The sequence below is a fragment of the Echinops telfairi genome, unplaced genomic scaffold (genome assembly GCF_000313985.2).
Source record: "Echinops telfairi isolate 266 unplaced genomic scaffold, ASM31398v2 ScPeMD7_7468;HRSCAF=8506_0, whole genome shotgun sequence".
Lineage (NCBI taxonomy): Eukaryota > Metazoa > Chordata > Mammalia > Afrosoricida > Tenrecidae > Echinops > Echinops telfairi.
In genome coordinates this window covers 70284302-70294066 of record NW_022111369.1, presented here as the reverse complement: position 1 = coordinate 70294066, position 9765 = coordinate 70284302, and the positions used below count along the sequence as shown (strand labels likewise).

General features: G+C 37.7%; 1 pseudogene; it reads right to left on the bottom strand.

The window, feature by feature from the left end:
• LOC105978923 overlaps positions 1-6513 on the bottom strand; it is a 42763-nt pseudogene extending 36250 nt beyond the window's left edge.
• Positions 6514-9765: the final 3252 nt, after the last annotated feature.

The following is a 9765-nucleotide window of genomic DNA, read 5'->3' as shown; positions in this document are numbered from 1 at the left end:
GAAGTGTTTCCATTAATGTTTTGCTTATATAATTTTGATGCTTAGAGGTACAGTGATCACATTTATGATCAGTTAGAAGAGCGTAAATATCAGAGTTCCATGCTGCCTCAGAAACTTGAAACTTTCCTTTTTAATTTGGTTTGTTATATACTAGCAAAGTACCCAGCTGGCAGATAAAAAGGCATCTGGGTCTTAAAGGCTTGGCTCCAAACAAGCAGCCATCTAAGCGAGATGTCAACTCACACATACACATGGAAGGGCACACAATCATCCATCAGGATTGTAAATTATATAATCTGAAGATAAAGGAGGAATTAGTACCAGAGCCCAAATTTTGAACATCTGGTTTGAAGAAGGTTATGGATGAAAATGGGAGCCCAAGATACATTTGCTGCAACTACATAGGTAGTAAGGCTCTGGTGATCTCCCTCTATCCATAATTGAGGGAATAAAGTGGTTACTCAACAGAGTGCATTAGAGACATGAGTATAGGTGAACAAAGGGATAAACTTGACTGGAACAGTTAAAACTTCCATCAGTTGACCCCCGCCCCCCATCTGATGCACACTGGACTTGATACGGTTTTCAACATTTTCTGTATTTCTGTTTGTTTATATTAGGGTTTATCTCAGAGGTGTTTTGTCCTTGAGGTCACCCTCTTGAAGTTGTGTTACATGTTTGTTTGTTTCTGGTTTTTGGAATATGAAACCTAGGATTGATAAACTTCTAGGAATAGCAAGTAGAATAAGAGTTTCGTTGTGGAGTGTACAGTGGTGGTGATGAGGTGGTGTGGGTAAACTGAAACAATGTTACGGAGTCCAGGAAGAGAAAGAATGTTTGGAAACTGGTTGTGGTAGCAATTGTACAATACTGCTTGGAATGATTTTTTATATCTATTAACTCCCACTTAATAATACTTTTAAAAATAATAAATTTAAAACAAACAAACAAAACAATGAACAGGACTCAGTGATTTTTAGTTGGTCTCTCAAAACTTTTAGCACTTCATTGGGATAACTGGCATCTCAGAAACAATCCTTTTCCTTACTCTTTTCACAATTTACTTCCAAAATGACCTGACACACGTAAATTTACTGTATTTCATTTCCAAATGTCAAAGTCCTTGTTTTATGAAATAGTTTTCTGTCTCCCATATAGCCTTCAAAACTAACAAAAGCAATGCATATTACAGTAGATGTTGAGCTCATATTTCTCTAGACTTTTACTCAGGTAAACAAATAAATCTACCTATTATAATTACTACATCTCTACAAAGGTTAATGTAGACATAATTTTGCAGTGTATCATCTGCTAGATTTGAGAAGAAGAGCAAGGATAATTTTGTACTCCAGGCCCTTTGTACATAAACTTTGCACCAACCCTCTTCCAAATCCTTCTTTCACAAAACCCAGCAACTTCAAGCTATAAGTGTGCACATTTATAAATGTACATGTATGTATATTTTAATATATTATATATCAACACTAATTAACATCTTAATTGGTCTTCTTTGTTAGCATATAGACACTATCTTATCACAGATACCATTTTACTTCAAGATAGATACAGAAATGATCTTTTTGACAATGAATATGACGCCTGTCCTCTGAATTTTTCATTCCTGGAATATGGAGCCATTTTATTGTCTGATACAAAATGTTCCATGCAAGACTATTTCGAATGCTTGGGATGTCAATGCACCACTTGCCTGTCAGGTATTATCACGACTTCTGTTTTGCTGTGATGCTAGATGGATGTCAAATACCAGGTGGTGACCCAAAGTGAACAGGTTTTAGCAGAGGTTCAGATTAAGAACAGACTACAAAATGGTATAGGGTATCCACTTTGGAAGAATGAGTCACAGGACTTTTTTAGAAACAGAAAGCAGATTTTGAATAGCAGCAGAATATTTTTGGAAACAGTGCCAGTAGATGAGCCCCCTGTGAGCATGCACTCCAAAAATTACTGGAGTCAAAGGCCCTGTTTTCTCAAGATGGAATCCACAATAATGACCTGTATGCAAAAAGGTTTGGAGAAGTTCAAGCCAGGTTCAAAGAAACAATGTGGAATATGGAATATCACTGCTGATCTTTGATGAATCTCGTGTGAAAGCAGAGAATACCAGAAAGATGCTCACTTGTGCCTTTGCATTCAACTCTGTGGACCATAATAAACGATGGATATCCTTGCGATGAATGGGAATTCCAGAATAATCATTGTGCTCAAATGTAACCTGTGTATGAACCAAGAGATAGCTGTTCACACAGAACAAAGGAAAACTACATGGTTTAAAATTAAATGGTGTGATTTGGGGTTGTATCCTTACTACATATTTGCTAAATCTATAAGCTGCCCAAATAATCAGAGAAAATGAATTATATGAAGATGAATGCTATAATAGGATTGGAGGGAGACTTAATAATAATCTTTAAAGAGAAGTGAACTTAAAACACAAATACAAATGAAAGAATGTCTCTTCGGTATGAATTACAATTCAATGTAAAGGTAATAAAAATTTTCAAAACTGGACCAATAGGTAACATGATGGTAAATCGAGAAGAGATAGCAATAGCTAAGGAGTTTGTCTGGCTTGGATCCACAATCACAGCTCATGGAAGCAGCAGTTAAGAGATCAAGTAAGAGAAGTCCCCAAGATGGTGTCCAAGTAGATTTACCTGCCCAGCACTCCTGCTGCCAGATCAGAAAGTGTGGTTCTCATGGTTGGGAGATTTTTTTGCCTATCCTGTTGACCCTACAAGTGGCTGAGGGAACTTCCTCCCCCCTGCTGCAGTGCTGAATATGGCACAAGGCAGCTATACCAGTCATATCTAGTGCTCCACACAGCTGCGGAAACCTCACCTGACCTCCGCTGCGATCTTGCCTATGAAGGTAATTCTGACCAGCATCTGTGGGACCCTACACTAAAGTGGGCACACCACCGTGCCACCTTGAGGCAGTGTTGGAACTCCTCCAGTCCCATGGTCAGGTGATCGTAGCTCAGCTATCTTCTTACTTTTTATTCTTTTCCTTCTCTCTTTCTTCTCTCTTCCTCTTTCCCAACACAGTCAGTCTCAGCAGACCCAGTTTTGTTTTATTTTTCCTTCTTTCCTTTTCTCGCTCAGTCACTCTCCTTTCACAGGTCACTACCGGCCTCCAGGCCACTCCACTCCACTTAGGGCAACGTTGACTGCCCAGTTGGGGGAACTCCCACCTGCACTTGTTGGCCTTCACGCAGCTGGGGAAATCATGCCCATCCTCCCCTGCACCCCAAATGGCTGGGAGAATCTACCCTTCAAAAAGCTGGGGGAACTCCAGTCTGCATTCCAAGAACCTCCAAGTGACTGGGGGAACTCCTGCCCACCCATTGTGGTACTCCATGCTGCTACGGGAACATCTGCAAAATCTCCACGGCAATCTCTCTCACTATTAATATGTAATGATAGGGAAATAGAGCTATGTACTTATATCTATATGTTAAGAATTAAGGTAACTGATGGACATTGGGCTTCAACTTAAGTACTCCCTCAACACAAGAACACTTTGTTCTAATAATCTGGCATTCTGTGATGCTCACCTTCCCAAGATGATCACTGAAGGTAAAATGGGTTCATAAGCAAATGTGGTAAGAAAGCTGATGGTGCCCGGCTATCAAAGGATATAGTGTCTGGGGTTTTAAAAGCTTGAATATAAACAAGCGGCCATCTAGATGAGAAGAAACAAAGTCCACATGGAAGAAGTATACCAGTCTGTATGATCATGAGATGTCGAACAAAATCATATCAATGTGAATTGGGGCAGGGGGGAGGCATGGAGTGGAGACCCAAAGCCCATCTAAAGACAATTGGCATCCCCTTACAGAAGGATCGTAAGGAAGAGATGAGCCAGTCAGGGTGAATATAGCACTGATGAAACATACAACTTTCCTCTAGCTCTTTAATGCTTCCTCCCTCCCACTATCATGACCTGAATTCTACCTTGCAAATTCTACTAGACCAGAGCATGCACACTGCTACTGATAAGAGCCCATAACACAAGGAATCCAGGATAGATAAAACCCTCAGGACTAACAATGAGACTAGCAATACCAGCAGGGTAAAGGTAAGGTGGTGGGAGAAAGGGGAATCAATCACAAGGACCAACATATAACCCCCTCCCAGGTGGAAAAACAACAGATAAGTGGGTGAAGGGCGACAGAGGATAATGTAAAATATGAAAATAACAGTTTATAACTTATGAAGGGTTCATGAAGGAGGGGAGGGCGGGGAAGGGAGGCAGAAAAAATGAGGAGCCGATATCAATGGCTCAAATAGAAAGAAAATGCTTTGGAAAGTATGATGGCAATATACATGACACAATGGATGAATGCATGGATAGTGATAAGATATGGAAGAGCCCACAATAAAAGTATTTAATTAAAAAAAAGAGATCAGCTAATTCATTGCATTGATTAAATCTGTTGCATGAAAAATTGTAAAAGTCTTTAAAACAAGGCTATTATTTTTAGGTTTAAGGCGCACCTGATCCAAGTCACGGTATTTTCTTTGCTGCATATACAGTTGAAAGTTGGACATTGATTAAAAGAGACTGAAAACAACTGATACATTTAAATAACTGTGCTGGTGAAGAATTTTGAAGGTATCATATACTACCCAAACAACAAATAACTCTATCTTGTAATAAGTACACCAAAAATTATTCTTAAAGCAAAGATGGCAAGACTTTTCAAGTATTTTGCACAGAATCAGGAGAGCAGTCCCTGGAAAAGGCCGTCATGATTGGTATAGTCATGGGGCAGCACAATAGAGGATCACCCTGGTCCATAGGGATTTACACAGTAGCTGAATTATGAGCTTGAACATGAGAATAATTGTGAAGATGGAGCAGGACTCAATTTTTGTGTGCGTGTGCAGAGATTTGTTATGAGTCAGATCTAACTAGACAGTACCTAACTACAGGATATTAATCTTACTGAATTCTATTTCATTATGATGACTTCTTATTTACTTAGATTCCTACTTTGGGCATTCCATACTCCAAGTATGAAGTGATATTTGCAGCTGTCCCTCAAATATATATGCACCAACCACTAAAGGAAATGGTGAACAAAATAAAGACTTCCACTAACTTCTTAGGCCTGAAGTTGCTCATACATGCTATTAAGATACATTGATAATTATTAATGATTGGAATATAAAAATTGGAAGCAAGTAGGAAGGATCAATAGTTGGAAAATATGATATAGAAGATGGAAATAAGAAAAAAATAGTTGGAAATGCTATGATATAAACAAAGATAGAGGTTACATGGTTTTATTTGCAAGGTTGGCCACATGCGCATTGCAAATACCTATTTAAATAGCATAAACAGAGGCAAAGTATCAAGAGTTCACCATATAAAATAGACTGGAATCAAATTTACTACATCTGTGGAAACAAATAATGGAGAACCTTAGTATCATCGGCCCAAACATGGCCAGGGAGGAAGTGTGGAGTGTATGCAAGATACAGTTGAAGTTGATGATGATTAGAAAAAACCCACAAGCAAAATTTTAATCTTGAATCTATCCCACCTAAATTTAGAGATCCTCTCAGCAATAGATTTGCTGCATTCAATTTTCATGACTGGATACAGCTGAGTTGTGAAATGACATCAGGAAAGTAATAAATGAAGAAAACTAACGTTCATTTAAAAGAAAAGGAAAAAAAACACAAAAGTTGATGTTAGAAGAGGCTCAAACTTGTTCTTGAACACAAAGGAGCTAAACCAACTAGAAGAAACTGCGATATAAAAAGTGTTCAACATAAAACATAAAAGAGTTCAAAAGGGAGCTCAAGAAGTCAAAGCATAATGAGAAAATGGGAAATGGAAAAACATACTCAGCATTTCTTAAACCACAATTATTGAAAATAAAAGTCAAGCCCTGAATTATACTATTAAAAGGATTCTATGAATTGCCCTTGAGTCAATTCCTAGTCAAAAAATCTCAGGATAGACTTTAGATGCTCCTTCGCATTCCTGAGACTACAACTTTCAGGAAGCAGGCAGTATCTCCTTTCTCTTGCAGAGAATCAATAGTGTAGTTAACAACTCCCTGCTTATTGTAAAGCACCATGTGAGACACTTGGGTTCAGAGATAGAACATAGAACGGTTAACTCGTTCTATTTTTCATATAGTGTTTAAAATATAGTGTGCAAGCTTAATGAATGTCACCATCCATCTTGTGTTGCTTTACGCTCATTCTGGGAATTTCTCAAAGCAAATGAATGGCCTTTGTCACTTACCATTATGTTTACCTCATGGATGTTTTTCTTCTACTCCTGTGCAAACATTTCTGACTGGGAAGGCAAAATGAAACAAAACAAAAATATACTTTCCCTCTCACTGCATATCTCCATTCTAGCGTTTATTTAGTCTTCCCTCTATCAATCTTTACTGCACTTACCAAGACGCTTATCACCGAAAGCCAAGCAAGTGAAATGAAAGTTATTGCACTCCTCAGGAGCCACACGCATCCGGAAAAAGAGCAAGCAGACTGGGCATCAAAAGTGGAAGACGAAAGGACAGACTCATGCCGCCCTCTTCTATTTGCTTGTTTCACCTCTGTCTCAAAGGCTTGCTCTGACAAAGTATTTCTGTCATCCCGTTTGGGGAGAATAGTAAAAAAGGAATTAAAAAATGTTTGACAATCAAACTCAGTAGTTATCTAGTCAGTTTTTATAGTATAAGCACTAGGGCCATTTCTTTAATAATAATAATAATAATATTGATAATTTCCCAAGTAAGTCTTTTATACAGAAAAATATAATAAAACTGGTCTGGGGTAGAATATTGGATTTATAATAGACATTCTTCTTAGCAAACACTATCTAATGTGAAAATTGTATGGGAGATCTGTTTAAATTATGGCAAAATAATCTGAGAAGTAAAATTTAAAAGAATCATATCTAAAGCACATTACCATTGTGCTTGCCTTATTAAATAGACTATGCATGGGCATGATGTTATATTTCCTAAATGAGTCCTTATAAAGATTTTCATTTAACTACATGATGTTGAACATGACAAATTTAAATAGAAATAACTCCCTGATACACTGTGAGAGAAATGTAGGCAGTGGAGGAATGGTACATGTGGTCATAAAAACTATTTTCTCACATGTGTATTTCATCCAATGAAAACCCAGTTTCAGTCTAGATTCAATGATTATCAAAGAAAAATTAATGGATTCCTCCCATCATCACTTTATTATATAAGAAATTAGAATATAATATACTAGCATGTACATTGTCCTATGGTTGGAAAGAAATCTTAAATAGCATGTAACAAGTATAGAACATGACCCTTCCCCTTATTAGTGCATGCTTTAAGAAAAGGGTTCATCTCTGTCTGCTTATTGCTATTTTTAACATAAGAACTATTCTTCCGTGAATATTTTCCATCTTTGGGAGTTTTTAAGGTCATGCTGTGATTATGTGTACTGTCATGTTGATTCTGACTCATAGTGACCCTCTAGGATACAATAAAACTGCCCAGTCAGGATCTAAGTCACAATTTGTCTGTCAATCTGTCTTCTTACTGTAGTGACCTGTGTGGTGCTGCAAACTAATCCTCTGGTCTTTCAAATACCAGTAGGGTTATACATAGTGGACATGTTTCAGCAGTTTGGAGATTAAGAACAGGCCTTGAAGGAGTAGGTGTCCACTTCAGAGGAATTATCCACTGAAAATCTAACACATAGTGTAGAAACATTCTCAGATAGTGAAGGCCTAAAGAACATGTCTGAGGAAGACGTGGCTTCTCAAATTAAATTTGGTCAGATTGGAAGAACAAAGTCAAACCTGGAGAAGTAAAACTTTCAATAACTTCATTTGTGGATGGGGCAAGAGTTAAAATAAGACCAAACATCTGCAAAATTTTACTAATCATCAGAACTTGGAATGTACTAAGACACAATCAAGAAGAATGGCATTGCATTCATCCTCAAAAAGGACATTTAAAAATGCATCTTGAATAATAATATTGTCTTTGATAGGATTATACCTGTCCACATATTAGGAACTCCAACACACTCTTACTCAAATTTGTGCATCAACCCCTGAAGTGAGATATAAAGAAATTGAAGAATTTTACCAACTCCTTCAGTCTGAAATTGATCAAACATGAAATCAAAATATATTGACAGTTATTGGCGATTAGAATGCAAAAGATTGAAGTCAAAAGGGAAAGAATAGTAATTTAAATACATGTTTTGGTGATAAAAAATGAAGCTCTAGAACTTATGATAGAATTTTGGAAGACCAACAACTTACTCATATTACAAACTTTTTATCAGTGACACGAAAGGTGAATAACACCTGAATTTCTCCAGATGGAATCCACTGAAACCAAATTGACTACATCAGGAGGAAGAGATGAAGGGGGATCTCAATCCCAGCAGCTAAAACCAGGCTACGGGCTGACTATTGGACTTACTGCCTCTCAGATACATCCTCGCTGTACTTCTTCCAGGACAGATTTGTTTGTTCTGTTAGAAATCCATGCTACTTTCAGTATTCTTCACCAGCCCCACCAGTTAAACACATTATTTTTTCTTTGGTTTTCCTTATTCAATTTCCATCTTTCACATACATATCAGGTGATGAAAAACACCATGGGTTAGGTTAGGCACATTTTAGGCCTCAAAGTAAACACTGTACTGTTCAACACTCTGAAGAGGCTTGTGCAGCAGATTTAGCCAATACAATCTATTGTTTGATCCCTTGACTGCTGCTTCTATGAGCTTTTCTTGTGCATCCAAATAAGACAAAATCCTTGAGAACTTCAATATATCCTCCATTTACTATGACCTAACCCATGGCTCCAGTTGTGATGATCTGGGTCTTTCATTGAGTTGTAATCCATACTGAAGGCTGCAGTCCTTGATCATCATCAACAAGTGCTTAAAGTCCTCCTCATTTTCAGCAAGCAAGATTTGTCATCTACATATTGCAGGTTGTTCATAAGCTTCCCTCCAATCCTGAGTTGATGCCCTTGTTCATCTAATTCAGCTTCTCTGATTATTTGTACAGAATATAGATTGAGTAAGTGTGGTGAGAGGATACAATTGTGAGGCTCTCCTTTCCCAGTTTTAAACTATGGAGCATTCCTTTGTTCCATCCACATAACTACCTCTTTATCCATGTACGGGGTTCCTGTGAGATTGGCTTTTTGGAATTCCCACTCTTGTGAAGGCTATCCATAGTTGGTTATGATCCACACTATTGAATGTCTTGGCATAGCCCATAAAACACAATGAACATCTTTCTGTTATTCTGTGCTTTCAGCCAAGAATCATCTGTTATCAACTATGATACCCCTTATTCCCTGTCCTCGTCTGAATCCAACTTGAATCTCTGGCAGATCCCTGTCAATGTACTGCTGCAACCATTGTTGAATGAACTTCAGCAAAATTTTAATTGCATATGCTATTAATGATACTCTTCTATTATTTGATCATCCTTATGGGTTGCCTTTCTTTTGAATGGATACAAATATGGATCTCTCCCAGTCAGTTGGCCAACTATGGGTTTTCCAAAATCCTTCACATTCATGAATAAGTGCTTCTGGTGCTTAATTAGCTTGTTGAAGCATGTTAAATGATAGTCCATCAATTCCTAGAGTTTTGGTTTGGGCTAATGCTTTCAGTGCTGCTTGAATGTCTTCCTCCTGTACCATTGGTTCTTGGAATATCCTCCTTCATGAGATGTTGGAATGTCAATTTGGTT